Below are 17,040 nucleotides of genomic sequence, written 5' to 3'. Positions count from 1 at the left end.
GGAGTTCTACAGGCGTCTCCAGAATGGCAGCTTGGACTTGCCAGCTCCAGAGGACAATGTGGAAGGACTCCCATTTGTGTTCGTTGCTGATGAAGCGTTTGCCCTGGGGGACCACCTGATGCGGCCATTTCCAATGAGGACCCTCACCCCGGAGGGTTTTTAATTACCGGCTGGCCAGAGCCCGAAGAGTGGTGGAGAACACATTTGGAATCCTGGCCAGCCGGTTCCGCCTATTTATGACACCCATCCATATGGCGGAGTATAAACTGAACCATATTATACTTGCGTGCTGTGTTCTCCATAACTTTTTAAGGAAACATTCGGCCAACTACGCTGGCTCAGTTGGGCCTGAGGCCGGAATGATACATCAAACCACACTGACGGCGCTTGAAAGTGGCCGTCCTAGCTTGCCCTCCCTGAGTACCCGTGATGTCCGGTTACGCTACCTGGAGTTCTTTGCGGGTAGGGGGGCTATCAATATGCCAGACAATCTGTGAAGCCTTTTTATAATAAAAAATAATAAATAATAAAAAAAAAAGAAATTCTTTGTGGACATTTACTGTTTGTGTTTGTTTTAGCTGACCCTGACAGAAATGTGTTGAGTCCAGAAAATGTCGTGCTTGTGTAACCTTATTATACAAAGCACTGTTGGCTGTTATTTACTAAATGCAAAAACACATTTCACTACAAGTGCACTTGCAACTGCACTGAACCTGCACTTGTAGTGCAAAGTGGTTTTGCCCTTAGGAAATAACCCCCATTTTTGCTGAAAACAGCAATTACATCACCCCAAAAGTGTTGTAGTGTTGAGACAATAATCCACACATTCTTGAGTAACCAACTTTTTTATACCTGCACAATCACATGTGCATTTATCAAAGGTTTTTAAAACAAACCAACATGTTTGTTGTATAACAATTTTTGGAGTAGCATTATCAAAAATAGAAATGTCCATTTAAGATAAAACAGGCCTGTGTAAAACTAACAAGAAAGACAAAAAACTTGAACTTACAAAGTTCACATTAGGTAAAACCTGAAGGCTATATCAGACATCAGTATTTAGGAACTGGGTTTGATATAGCGTTCATATGGGGGGAAATCACCCCTGGAAAAGCCAAATTTGGAAGATGCACACCAATTTACGAATGTCAACATGTGCTAGCTGCCATCAGGGGGGATCAAGGGACGTGTTTTGGGGGAGCAAGCCCTTCCTCACCGCTACTTTATAATTGAGGAAGGAGTTGCACCCCCAAAACTCGTCCATTGATCTCCCGTGATGGCAGATAGCACATGTTGGCACACTGTGTGCATCCTCCAAATTTGGCTTTTCAAAACATTAGAAAAAGGTTTAAAAGATTGGACCACAATCCAAAAAGTGATTTTGTGGGGTTTTAAATTCGCCCCTAAACATCAACGATGTTATTATTTTTTTAATCACATCATTGATTTTTTGCTGTATGTTTTGCAGTTCTACATTACACCCCATGATCAGGATCTGGGCACTTTCTAATGTGAAAGGATCTGGATCACGATCACCTAAAAAGAGAGAAACAAAACAAAAAACAGGTATCAAAAATCTGCCGGCATCCATCTCTTACCTGAGCCTGTGGTCGCAGACACTCACCTGTTGTGGTGCCAATCTCCACCACATCTTCTTCTTCCTCCTGCTCAGCTTGGGTTGGTGTTATTTCCCCTTTTTCCATAGGTGGGGGGTCTCTGGTCTCCTCGGATGAGGGGTGTCCATCTGAGTCTTTTCTCCCCTATGTAAAACAAAAATGGTATAATTAGCACACAGATATTTGATGGCAGAACTAGAAATAGGAAACATTGCTTGGAAGTGGGGTACAATTGTCAATTTTAGCCGAGTTCCAAGATGTCTTTTTTTTATTGCCCTTTGTCAAGCTGCAATACTTTACCTGTTTAGTACAAGCTTCACAGATGGAGACCCCCCTATAGTATACACTGGAGCACCTGTGTGGCCCCCCTAATAAAAATGGTGTTCTTGTGTCCCACACTAGTGCTCCAGTGTCCAGATGTGAAAACAGCTGCTCAGTGTCCTCTCCTTACACAGAATCTAGTTTGCATTTCATTCTAGTAACAAACCCATCTACACAAACAAATATTTGGCATCCAAGTAGGCCCAAAAAAAAATGTGGGAAAATGCATATGGCCTAAACAATGGTGTTTTAGAGGCCGAAAGAAAAATGTTTGATACGAACGAATAATGGGCCCATGAACATTAAAGTTGCCCTTTTAAACGTTACAATTAAGAAAAACATATGGAGCAGCATGAACGGAATAAAGACAGAAAGAATAGGAACACAGCACAACTACTTACTTTTTTGCAGCACTCTCCGGATCTTTCGGTACTGCTCTGGCTCTCTTAATTTCAGGTCCGACCACTGCTTCCTGTGCTGATCTTTCGATCGTCGTACCCCGAAATTCTTGTGCAGACTTTTGATCACTTTCGCCATGATCTTGGCCTTTCTGATATTGGGGTTGGGGTAAGGCCCATACTTTCCGTCATAGTCGGACTTCTTCATGATGTCGACCATCTCCAACATCTCCCCAAAGGACATATTTGTGGCCTTAAAACGTCTCCTTCTGGATCGGGACGTGTCCGGATCCGGGCTTTCCTCCTCCTCCTCCTCCTCGTTCCTGCAATTATCACGCACCTGCTGTGACTCCGCCATGTGCTCTTCCCTCACTGCGCCGAACGAAAAGGGGCGGGAATAGACTAGAAAGAACGTCAGGGGCGGGCGGAGTTCCACGCATGCGCAGTGTGTATAAAGCGTAACAGGCGTGCGTATTTTGTACGATCTGTGAGCGGAGGAAGGAGCATTGGACGCGCCGATCGTAAGAACGAAGGTAAGAGACAAACTTGTGCCTATACTGCTTCTACATTGAGGCCTATATTGTAAGAAGATTAGGAGAGTTTTGTCTGACATTAGGCTTTGTCTTGTGTTGTGTCTTGCAGTGAACATGGATATGCTACTGAAAGACAATGACTTCATGTCAGTATTCCTAGATATGTTAAGGGAGCTGCCATGTCTGTGGGAGATTAAACACCCCCATTTCAAGAACCAAGCAAAGAGGAAGACAGCACTGGTGCAATTGTGTGAAATTGTGAAGCAGGTGATCCCCACGGCAGACATCACCTATTTAAAGATATTAATTGGTGGCCTGAGGAGCACATATCTAAGGGAGCGCAAGAAGGTCCAGGATTCACAGAGATCCGGAGCAGCAGATGACATCTATGTCCCCAGGATGTTGTACTATGACAGGCTGCATTTTCTGGCAGGCCAGACTGAACCCAGGCCATCCCTCTCCAGTCTTCCTTCCACGCTTCCTTCCCCCCCAGCTGAGGCTTCTGATGCCCAACCTGGGCCTTCCAGGCCGCATGTGGAGGAGCCCAGATTGAGCCAGGTATAGCATTCCTCTAAATATTTCTGCTTGTCCAATCAATGATGTTACCTAGATGTTAGTTGGGAGTACTAATTGATGATTGTGATTGATGAAGCAAAAACTAAAACCATGTCCCTTTTTCATACACAGGGAAGTCTCAGCCAGGAGGTGGCCGGGCCGAGCCGGCTGGCTGATCTGCAGGTCCCTCCACCCCCCCTGAAAAGTGAAAGTGGCAGTAGGAGGAGTGCCCTAGAGGAGGCTGCCAGAGGACTCTTTTGGAGGGCTACAGAGGTCCTGGGAGCACCACACACCGTGGAGGAGGACATTGCTGCCGTCATTGCATATAAAATGCAGAGGAGGGCCAACAAGTCTTGTGTGAGTCCCTCATATTGGAGGCTCTTAACAAAGGTATGAGGGGCCAAATTACAGCTCAGACACACCTTTGCGATGGTCCTCCTCCTCCTCCTGCAGGTCCTCCTCCTCGTCCTCCCTCTCCTCCAGGTCCTCCCAGTCCTCCTCCAGGTCCTACTCCTCCTCCTGCCACATCTCCAACAGCACAGCCACAGCCCGGAATGAAGCGTGGAAGGAAGACCAGAAAGTGAGGACCCTGGATCCAGTCTGGTCGGCCAAAAAATGCAGCCTCTTGTGGTACCACAGCCTGGGGACACACATGTCATCTGCTGCTTTCAAGATCTCTGAGAATCCCGGACCAGACTGCCCTCCCTTACATATGGACTCCTCAGGCCACCAATTTTGATGTTCAAGAATTGATGTCTGCCGTGGGGGTCCCAGGCTTCGCTAATTTCTCCTGTTGATCCAGTGTTGCCTTCCTCTTTGTTTGGTTCTGATCCCTTAATAAAGGATTTTTGTTTTGATTTATACTCTCCTATGTGTTTTACTTCAAAAATGACAGTTTGTTTGTGAGGATTCAGGTACATTTCAAATATACAATGTGAAATGAACAAGGGACACCAACAACAAACAATCTCCTGGAGATTAAATAATAAAAGATATCAATGGTGTTGGGGTAACTTGACACACAAAACACACACAAAAATATTCTGGAGTAAAAATAAAAAAAAAAATTTGAACAAAGATCAGCCTTTGAAAAAATACAAACATTAAATAGAAAAAAAAAGGCTTAAAATCCCCAAAAAAATTAAATAAAAAATAAAAAATTATGTCAGATGTGACAACTAGGAAACAATATATTCAGGGAATACCAATAAAAAAACAAAAATAAAACTTTGGGAGAAGTGCGTGTGAATATGAGCAGCAAAACTACTTAATTCTTGTCACATTATAAAGAAGAAGAGAGTGTGCTGTATTAAACCATTTTTAACATTGCAGCGTGACGAAAGTGCTGTATCCATTGCGAACGCTAAGTTTACCAGAACAAGCTGTTCCGTCTTGGAATTTCTTCTGAGCATGCGTGGCACTTTGTGCGTCGGAACAGGCCACACACGGTCGGAATTGACGCGATCGGATTTTGTTGTCGGAAAATTTTATCTCCTGCTCTCCAACTTTGTGTGTCGGAAAATCCGATGGAAAATGTCCGATGGAGCCCACACATGATCGGAATTTCCGACAACACGCTCCGATCGGACATTTTCCATCTGAAAATCCGACCGTGTGTACAAGGCATTAGACTTTTTATGTCAGATTATGCTTCCTTGAGATAAGTCTCCCTATTTTGTAGGACAATACCGCCTCCCTTGTCGGCTGATTTGATTATAATGGAAGTATTTTAGGATAGATTTTTGAGCGATGATCTTTCCTGCGGAGTGAGGTTGTTGGCCACTCCGTTTTATCCCAGAGTATACCACCTGGTAGAAGCTGTGTATGAAGGGACCTTTTACTTGACTGGGGTTAAAAACTGATTTGGGCCGGATGGTGGTGTGTTGTATTGGAGAAGTGGGGAGGTGTTGTGTGAGATAAGAAGTATACGTGTCATCATCATCAGTGTAAAGTTCTTCTAGTATGGCTAGACATGATGTATCTGAACTGTTGCTGGGTAGGGATGAGCCCATCGGGTGTTCGTTTGTTCTAAAAAGAACTGAACATATGGGTCGTTCACGGAAAATTTGAGCACCACGGAACGCCCCATAATGCGAGATCGTAGTGCATTGCTGTATGATGATGGGCCAAAGCATGCACCTGACCTAAATGCTTTGGCCAATCACAGCGCGCTCTGCTGAGAGAGCCATAATTGGCCAAAGGCAGGGTGCCTTTGGCCAATCATGGCTCAGGAGGACTAAGTCCATGCCCCACACTATATAAGGCTGCTTACTGAGTGGCCGTGTGTAGTGTTGTTGTCGTGGACAGAGAGATAGCTTGAGTTAAATTAAGCAGGCAGGTTATTCAGTTAGTGGCAGTGTATTTGATATATACATATATATATATATATATATATATATATATATATATATATATATATATATATACAGTCAGTATACTGTATGTGTGTATATATATATATATATATATATATATATATATATATATGCTGTATATATATATATATATATATATGCTGTATATATATATATATATATATATATATATATATATATATATATATATACTCTGCATCCAGTGTATTTATGTATATATATATATATATATATGTATATATATTCTGCATTCAGTGTAGCCTATATCTACAGTGCATTCCATGGTGTACTATTTCTAATACACTTCAGGCAGTGCACACAGTATCTAATACAGTGTGTACAGTTCTACTACACTTCTGGTGGTGTAAACAGTATACAATTGTCAGGGCTGAGCTCAGCCCTTCCTTCTCTGAGCTGGCCGTTCAGCTGTCGGCTAATTGCCAGCTCCTATCTCTCCACAGCTACTCACCTTTTGATGATATCCTGCTCGTTAGACCTGCCTACTTAAGCCATCCCGCCCAGAGAATCTCTGCCTTCGCCCTGGTCAACATCACAGAGACTATCTCCTGCGTTCCTGTTTAAAGACTTGCTTGGCTGACATCCTTTCTAGCTCCAGATCCTGCTTGCTGTTCCACTACAATGATCCCTGATCTTCTGGCTTGGCTCACTAGGGGCATGTAATTAGAATTCTTGATATAATATTTCACAGCAGAATTCCTGCGCCCAACAAGAGTAAGGGCTTACAGTGTTCTGGTACCACCAACACCCAAGGCCCAATTTTCTGCAGGGTATATAGGGCAAGCCGTATAGTATATATACTCCTGTTCAGAGTATATCGTGCCTGGGGGCCTTCCACACCATTTTTGAAAAAATGTGGGTGCGAGGTTAACATTACTGAAGGGTCTGGTATGGATTTTGGGGGGACATCCACGCCATTGTTTTTGGTATTTTTATCTATATTGCCGGGATCCGATAATACATTACAGCCGCGAGCAGTTTTAAATGACATTTTTTCCTTTAGAAATGTCATTTTGCTGTGGCACGGTTATAAACATGGGAAAGATCCGCTACTTTACAGACATACTAAGGACAGTCCCCTGGCACAATATTTAAAAGAATATTTCATTTTTATTGTTTCACTTTAACCACTGGTCGGCACAATCCCGAAAGCCGTCGTAGCTATACGCTGCACTGCGGAGGTGCCGATGCTCGTGGCCAATGGTCGCAATGACCAGAAGAGGCAGAACGGGGATGTATATGTGTAAACACACAAATCCCTGTACTGTTCTGTGAGGAGTGACAGATCGTGTGTTCTTAATAGCTAGAAACTACGATCTGTCATTTCCTCTAGGTCAGTCCTCTCCCCTACAGTTAGAAACACACACAGGGAACATAGTTAACCCCGTGATCGCCACTAGTGTTAACCCCTTCCCTGCCAGGGACATTTTTACAGTAATCAATGCATTTTTATAGCACTGATCGCTATATAAATGCCAATGGTCCCAAAAATGTGTCAAAAGTGTCCCACATGTCCGCCGCAATGTCGCATTCCTGATAAAAATCGCAGATCGCCGCCATTACTAGTAAAAATAAAATTAATGATAAAAATGCTATAAATCTATCCCCTATTTTGTAGACGCTATAACTTTTGCGCAATCCAATCAATATACGCTTAATGCAATTTTTTTTTTTTTTACCAAAAATATGTAGAAGAATACATATCGGCCTAAACTGAGAAAAAATTAGCTTTTTTAAAAAAAATGGGGATATTTATTATAGCAAAAAAGTACAAAATATTGTGTTTTTTTCAAAATTGTCGCTGTTTTTTGGTTTATATCGCAAAAAATAAAAACTGCAGAGGCGATCAAATACCACCAAAAATAGCTCTATTTGTGGGAAAAAAAGGACGTCAATTTTGTTTGGGTACAGCGTCGCACGACCGCGTAATTATCAGTTAAAGCGACGCAGTGCCGAATCGCAAAAAATGGCCTGGTCATTCAGCAGCCAAATCTTCCGGGGCTGAAGTGGTTAAGCATTATTAAAATCACTGCTCCCGAAAAAACGTCCATTTTCTAAAACTTTTTTTGCATTGATACATGTCCCCTGGGGCAGAACCCGGGTCCCCAAACATTTTTTATGGAAATAACTTGCATATAAGCCTTTAAAATTAGCACTTTTGATTTTTCACGTTTGTGTCCGATAGACTTTAACGGTGTTCGCGTGTTCGAACAAATTTTTTGCCTGTTCGCATGTTCTGCTCCGAACCGAACTGGGGGGTGTTTGGCTTATCCCTATTGCTGGGTGTGGAGTCTTCTAGCAAGTTCTCGGTGTCTGGGCTAACAGTGGCATTGTTTATGGTGGATTTTATATCTTAAAAGCGTTTAACTGTCAGATTGCGAACAAATTTGTTGAGGTGAACAAAGAGAGTAAATGAAAGGAAAAGTGAGGTAGATGTGGCGCTGTTCTATTGTGCACCTGTCCTTAATAGACAAAATAACTGCAAATGTGTACAAAAATCAACTAAATTAATTTTGGATGTGCACTAATCCATAAATGTGTGTACAGTGCATTGGCGTAATTTTTACGTAATATTAATAGTATGTTTGAATTAAAATATTGAACTAAAAGAAAAACTGAATCCCAAAATGAAAGGGACCATATAGGTGTATCAGTAAGGTGCTTATGTACTGGTGAGATAGTTTGTGTTAATTTGATTAATAAATAAACCTATATTACAAAAGCAGGGAGCTAGAAAAATGCTACATGCATCCAAAAAGATGCATGCATCTAGAAATAGGCAATCTCATAAATCTCAATCTCATAAATCTCATAAATAAGTAATCTCATAAATCCATTAAAATACATGCGTCTCAAAATATTATATAAACAGTGCTAGCATGCTGGTGAAAAAACTCATTAAAATATAAACATTTGAAAGATAAATGACCCCATCAATAGGTATACAACATAGAGGTACAAAATAAAAGTGCTTCTGTGCTGGTGAAAAACAATTTTGTGTTGATGATTGCCACTTTTCAAGGGTGATCGCAGCATGCGTGTCTTATCCGTGCTCTTATTGTGGCTGCAATCACTGGAATTTCCCCCCCTCTTGGGGTATGGAGCATTCACAGTATCTGCCACTGTGTAGCAATTTAGAGGATGGGTGCTCCCCGATGTGATGGCAGTTTCCACTCTTGTCTCATATCCCGTTTAGAGCATAGAGGAAAAAAGGATTCCAATAGTGTAATACTTTATCAACTATTTACTCTTTAGAAGCATGAAAGGTACTCACATTCAATGAAAAACATAAAAGCACTTGTTGCTGACACTGAAGCCGGCAACCGGAAGTGCAAGAGCGTGTGATGACCCCGCCCTGCACGTTTCGTCACTCTGACACCATCTGGAGTGTGCACCGCCCTTGCCTCATCTCAATTTTATAATGGATCATGACCTAAATATCTGATAGTGTCGGCGGCCATTTTGGGTAAGATATTGCAGACCAAAGTCCGCAGCTATACAGCGTAAATACACTTTCCTCGGCGGCCATTTTGGGTGAGATAATGCAGACCGAAGCCCGCACTCTTTATGACATATTTACATTTATCGCTGCCTTTTTTTGGTATGACTAGACAGACTGCAGTTCCGTGATGTATATTACCCGCGGCCATTTTCGATAGGATTACCCAGACCGAAGTCTGCGATCCAAATAGTTGGAGTTTAACCTGATTACGTCCTACCCCACCGTTCATTTTCCATACGATTTAATGGAATACTATGCCGCCACTATTTCAGGGTTAAATACAATAATGACCGGTCACGCTGCATTATAGGTCTAAGCACAAAATAAAAATTCTAATAAAATTATGGATATTTTAGGTTAAGTTATACTATTGATGATATTATAAAAAATTTCGCTCAATATTAAATCCAAATATATATCCACATAGTATAAAATCTGTGAAAAAAACAAACAAAATTGGTGACAATTCTGATAGTGGTCAATAAGGCTATTGCTGCAAGGATCAAGTGTCTCTATATTGCAGTTAATTGCTGTGGCCACTCTCTCCTAATAATGGTGATAAATAATTTATATCCAAAAATAAACGTAAATAGAAAACGTTATTTTCTACAGCCATTAATAATAGGTTGTTAGTGATATGTGCAAATAGTGTAATAAATATTACCATGAAACATCAAAAATAATGCAAAAGAAATGGTGCAAAAAAATCCACATCAGTGCTTAATTATAATGCAGATACAAAGAATAAAAGTTCATTGAGGAGATAGATGGGTAGCGACATAAAAAAGTCTGTAAACATAGATGAAATTCTTCTATTCAATTCTGGCACATATAGTGTGATGGATGTGTGACCCTGCTGGTGGTGTCTCCTATATATGGTCTCACAGAACCCTCACCTTCAAATTGTAGTAAAGAGGCATTCAGTGGTTATGGATTTCTGGTGTAGATGCTGTCACTGGAATCCTTGCTTTCTTTACTATTAATCCTCCATCGTTCTTTCTATATACCTCCGATCTAGTTCTCTCAGCGGTGGAGGAGATAAAACAAATAGGGGAGGGGGAGAAAAGAAGGCTTCACTAGCGTAATAAAGTTTAAAAACGGAGGGGGGATATTTATTCTTAGGTAGTGCTCTTATATTCAAAACATTAAAAACAGGCAGAGTAATGAGAAAAAAGTTCTGGCGTTCTCAGCGCCCTCTCACTTGTGCTTCAAAAGGTGTGTACCGCTCCAGCCAATCCCTACGCGTTACGACACCGTCACATGTCTTCATCTGGGGAACCGGATTGGCTGTTGTGTATTAGCTTAAATACTATGGGACCGGAAATTCTCGAGCCGCCATCTTACTTGTGGTTTGTGTTCGTTTGTTATTGCAGCCATTTTTCTTGAGTCTGAGGGAATTAGATATCCTCCATTTTGTTGTGGATGTATGTTATTATTCCTCTATATTGTGTACGTCTATAGGCGCGGCCATCTTTTCGGTGGCAACTTACTTTAATAACATTAATGCGGACTCTTGTACCTGGGGGCCTGAATGTAGAGTTCGATTTGAACTGCTTTTTAAATAACTTTTAAATATTGTTTTTTATCCCTAATAAACATATCCATGCCCCCCCCCCCCCCCCCATATGATTGGATATGGAACATGTATTTTTTAATGTACATACATTTTAGATTAAATTTAGAATTTCCATCATAGTAATATATCACTAGTGATTCCGTAACTATTCTATAATGTAATTATATTACATATTATAAAACGTCCTTCTATCAGATATAAGAAGATTTTTTATTATTATATTTTATTATAATTGTGTTTTTAATAACCTATTTTTCTTACAATTATTTAATTATATGTATAGAATGAATCATTTGACCCATTGGGTGGATTGTCAGAGCACTCTCATGCCTGCTTCATTTACATATAAGAATATACTATAAAATGCAGTAATTTCAGACTATATTTATGGCATATTACTAAATCCTGGGACGCCTTAATATAGATCTATGACCATTTTACTTACTCCTTAATATTTATGACCCGATCAAACCATTATCATAATCTATTTTATTGTAATTTATTATCAATCCCCGCAATATAACATGTCTTTCGATACATTGCAGCTAAATTATGTCATGTTATTAAAGTAAGTTGCCACCGAAAAAATGGCCGCGCCTATAGACGTACACAATATAGAGGAATAATAACATACATCCACAACAAAATGGAGGATATCTAATTCCCTCAGACTCAAGAAAAATGGCCGCAATAACAAACGAACACAAACCAGAAGTAAGATGGCGGCTCGAGAATTTCCGGTCCCATAGTATTTAAGCTAATACACAACAGCCAATCCGGTTCCCCAGATGAAGACACGTGACGGTGTTGTAACGCGTAGGGATTGGCTGGAGCGGTACACACGTTTTGAAGCACAAGTGAGAGGGCGCTGAGAACGCCAGAACTTTTTTTCTCATTACTCTGCCTGTTTTTAATGTTTTGAATGTAAGAGCACTACCTAAGAATAAATATCCCCCCTCCGTTTTTAAACTTTATTACGCTAGTGGAGCCTTCTTTTCTCCCCCTCCCCTATTTGTTTTATCTCCTCCACCGCTGAGAGAACTAGATCGGAGGTATATAGAAAGAACGATGGAAAATTAATAGTAAAGAAAGCAAGGATTCCAGTGACAGCATCTACACCAGAAATCCATAACCACTGAATGCCTCTTTACTACAATTTGAAGGTGAGGGTTCTGTGAGACCATATATAGGAGACACCACCAGCAGGGTCACACATCCATCACACTATATGTGCCAGAATTGAATAGAAGAATTTCATCTATGTTTACAGACTTTTTTATGTCGCTACCCATCTATCTCCTCAATTAACTTTTATTCTTTGTGTCTGCATTATAATTGAGCACTGATGTGGATTTTTTTGCACCATTTCTTTTGCATTATTTTTGATGTTTCATGGTAATATTTATTGCACTATTTGCACATATCACTAACAACCTATTATTAATGGCTGTAGAAAATAACGTTTTCTATTTACGTTTATTTTTGGATATAAATTATTTATCACCATTATTAGGAGATAGTGGCCACAGCAATTAACTGCAATATAGAGACACTTGATCCTTGCAGCAATAGCCTTATTGACCACTATCATAATTGTCACCAATTTTGTTTGTTTTTTTCACTGATTTTATACTACGTGGACATATATTTAATTTTGCGCAAAATTTATTATAATATCTACTGTACTAAGTGTTGGTGTGAACACCCTCATTTTGCTGCAATATTGATACTAACCTGCTATGTGATTTTTGTATTTTCACTTTGAAATAGCCTAGTTATTATTATTATTTCTATTTTATCATCCGACGAGCGCGAAGGACACCTTTTTCACTTACAAGTTATCTTATTACAATAGTATACTCAAACACAGAACTCCAATGGGAATTAACTGTGTCTATATGGCCCTACTGTATTAAAATAAAACAAGATAATTTACCCCAAAATATAAAACGCTTAGAAAAACTTTTAAGTAAAAGCGCTTAGGAAAAAACCTTTAGTATAAAAAATGTAAGTAAAAAACGCTAAAAAATGTAAAAATCTTTAAAAAAAAACTTCCAAAAATGTTTTTAAAGATTTTTTAAAATTTCTTTAAAAATGTTAAGGGAGAAGAGGAGAGAATTTATACATTACATTGTTAATTGAGCCCAAGGATAGAATTTAGACATTAAACGACCAATAAGTTGAAATTAGATTAAAATAGGTAATGTGGTAGAAGTGACATGAAATCTTTGCTAAAATATGTATTATGATCCCGGAGAGATGAGTGCACAGGGACTTTTCAGATTAAAAATTAAAAGTTAAAAAATCCGGAGGGATGAGTGTACAGGGACTTTTCAGATTATGGGACTCTACTTGAATTCCATATCCCTAAAAAGGGAAATATTTTTCCTAAAAATTTGTAAGAAAACAATTTAAATCTACATCAATGTTTATTCCTGTAGGTTGGAGAGTATCTAATTGAAAAATCCATTTCGTTTCGTTTTGGGAGATCTTGATTTTCTTATTTTCCACTCTCCAATGGCCTTTAATTTTGTCTATGCCATAGAAGATCATACATGTTGGATCCCTATTGTGATGATCTCTAAAATGTCTAGAGACACTATGCTTGTTAAAACCGTTCTTAATGTTATTTATATGTTCCAAGATTCTTACATGTAGTTTTCTTGTGGTCCTGCCCACATATTGTTTCATGTACTGTACTGTTACATGTGATGAACTCTCTTATGTTATATTTAGTTCCATTTGCCATAGAGGTGAATTCCTTTATTTTCTTACTGTTTTTTTGCTAACTCTACATGGGAGGCATTTTTCACATAATCTGAAAAGTCACTGTACACTCATCCCTCCGGGATCATAATACATATTTTAGCAAAGATTTCATGTCACTTCTACCACATTACCTATTTTAATCTAATTTCAACTTATTGGTCATTTAATGTCTAAATTCTTTCCTTGGGCTCAATTAACAATGTAATGTATAAATTCTATGCTTGAGCTCCCCTCTTCTCCCTTAACATTTTTAAAGAAATTTTAAAAAATCTTTAAAAACATTTTTGGAAGTTTATTAAAAAAGTTTTTTGAATTTTTTAGCGTTTTTTACTTACATTTTTTATATTAAAGGTTTTTTCCTAAGCGCTTTTGATTAAAAGTTTTTCTAAGCGTTTTATATTTTGGGGTAAATTATCTTGTTTTATTTTAATACAGTAGGGCCATATAGACACAGTTCATTCCCATTGGAGTTCTGTGTTTGTGTATACTATTGTAATAGGATAACTTAACCTAAAATATTCGTAATTTTATTAGAATTTTTATTTTGTGTTTATTGTAATTCATGCTTTAATGTGCTTAGACCTATAATGCAGCGTGACCATTCATTATTGTATTTAAACCTGAAATAGTGGCGGCATAGAAGGTTTAGCTATTTCCATAGTATTCCATTAAATTGTATGGAAAATGAACGGCGGGGCAGGACGTAATCAGGTAAGACTCCAACTATTTGGATCGCAGACTTCGGTCTGGGTAATCCTATTGAAAATGGCCGCAGGTAATATACATCATGGAACTGCGGTCTGTCTAGTCATATCAAAAAAGGCAGCGATAAATGTAAATATGCCATAAAGAGTGGGGGCTTCGGTCTGCATTATCTCACCCAAAGTGTAATTACGCTGTATAGCTGCGGACTTCAGCACCACAATGCACAATAATACACAACATATTGTGGTGCACTGCACTGCTAAAAATAGTGTGTGCAAATTTTTTTGATCACTTTTTTCATCTCTATTCCTTAATCCACCGCAAAGATTAAAGTAAAAAGAATTTTGTAGAAAGATTTTTTTTTTTGCATAGTCAAGGCAGTTGTGTGTTTGTAGTCCCTTAGTAGAAAGTCACAAATGTTTTTGATCTAAAAATGAAGAGAATTTATTTTTGTTCCTTAAAAAGCCATTGGTTTAAAACATAACTCCAGGCAGCTATAGAAACTCTCTTTAGTTCAGCTATGTATTCATTAAAAATGAATCGATTTTCAATACTGCGTGTCTAACTACTGTAAGTATGTGTGAACCCTCGTTCAGTTTAAAATAGAAATGAAAAGCAAAACATTTGTGTATACATATACAAAAATTTGAAATACTTTTTTTCCCCCTTTCTTTATACGTTATCACATGACCTCTGTGAAGGGATATTTAGCTTAACCACATCCATTTTACAATTTAGTTTCCATTTTGTGTTTTTCCTTACTTCATTGCACATATTACTAGGTGCGTATTGGTAATCTAGTTTCGTTTCTCATGCTCCTGTTATCTTCTTTTGTGTTTCGTTTCTTGTAAAGCACGTGATTTCTTAAAAATAATTAGTTTCACTTTTGTCATAAAATGTTTCTGTATTTGATTGGATAATTTGGGAGCGTGTACATGAGGACATTGGGGATTGGAATTAATTGGACCTGACAAAAGAAGACCCCCAAAATGTCATGTGACCATGAATAAATAAATGAAAATGTATAGATTAGTTAAAGGGTGTTGAGTAGTTTTTTTCCACCTATAGATCAGCTTTAAAGCATATCTAATTTTAAAAATATAATACATCACTGATTACCAATCCCTTAATGAGGTGGCTGCGTTTGTTTTCTTATTCCAGGCTCATTGATTAATCCCTATATACTAATTACAGTATCTCACAAAAGTGAGTATACCCCTCACAGTTTTGTAAATATTTGATTATATCTTTTCATGTGACAACACTGAAGAAATTACACTTTGCCACAATGTAAAGTAGTGAGTGTACAGCTTGTATAACAGTGTAAATTTGCTGCCCCCTCAAAATAACTCAACACACAGCATTAATATCTAAACCGCTGGCACCAAAAGTGAGTATACCCCTAAGTGAAAATGTCCAAATTGGGCCCAGTTAGCCATTTTCAGTCCCCAGTGTCATGTGACTCGTTAGTGTTACAAGGTCTCAGGTGTGAATGGGAAGCAGGTGTGTTAAATTTGGTGTTATCGCTCTCACTCTCTCATACTGGTCACTGGAAGTTCAACATGGCACCTCATGGCAAAGAACTCTCTGAGGATCTGAAAAAAAGAATTGTTGCTCTACATAAAAATGGCCTAGGCTATAAGAAGATTGCCAAGACCCTGAAACTGAGCTGCAGCACAGTGGCCAAGACCATACAGCGGTTTAACAGGACAGGTTTCACTCAGAACAGGCCTTGCCATGGTCGACCAAAGAAGTTGAGTGCAGGTGCTCAGCGTCATATCCAGAGGTTGTCTTTGGGAAATAGACGTATGAGTGCTGCCAGCATTCCTGCAGAGGGGTGGGGGGTCAGCCTGTCAGTGCTCAGAGCAAAGGCCACAGACTGCATCAAATTGGTCTGCATGGCTGTCGTCCCAGAAGGAAGCCTCTTTTAAAGATGATGCACAAGAAAGCCCGCAAACAGTTTGCTGAAGACAAGCAGACTAAGGACATGGATAACTGGAACCATGTCCTGTGTTCTGATGAGACCAAGATAAACTTATTTGGTTCAGATGGTGTCAAGCGTTTGTGGCGCAAACCAGGTGAAGAGTACAAAGACAAGTGTGTCTTGCTTACAGTCAAGCATGGTGGTGGGAGTGTCATGGTCTGGGGCTGCATGAGTGCTGTCAGAACTGGGGAGCTACAGTTCATTGAGGGAACCATGAATGCCAACATGTACTGTGACATACTGAAGCAGAGCATGATTCCCTCCCTTCAGAGACTGGGTTGCAGGGCAGTATTCCAACATGATAACGACCCCAAACACACCTCCAAGACAACCACTGCCTTGCTAAAAAAGCTGAGAGTAAAGGTTATGGACTGGCCAAGCATGTCTCCAGACCTAAATCCTATTGAGCACCTGTAAGGCATCCTCAAATGGAAGGTGGAGGAGCGCAAGGTCTCTAACATCCACCAGCTCCGTGATGTCATCATGGAGGAGTGGAAGAGGACTCCAGTGGCAACCTGTGAAGCTCTGGTGAACGCCATGCCCAAGAGGGTTAAGGCAGTGCTGGAGAAAATAATGGTAAAAAAAATATTGACACTTTGGGCTCAATTTGGACATTTTCACTTAGGGGTGTACTCACTTTTGTTGCCAGCGGTTTAGACATTAATGGCTATGTGTTGAGTTATTTTGA

Source organism: Aquarana catesbeiana, linkage group LG08 (genome assembly GCF_042186555.1).
Source record: "Aquarana catesbeiana isolate 2022-GZ linkage group LG08, ASM4218655v1, whole genome shotgun sequence".
NCBI classification, from domain to species: domain Eukaryota; kingdom Metazoa; phylum Chordata; class Amphibia; order Anura; family Ranidae; genus Aquarana; species Aquarana catesbeiana.
Note: the sequence above shows the minus strand (reverse complement) of the source record.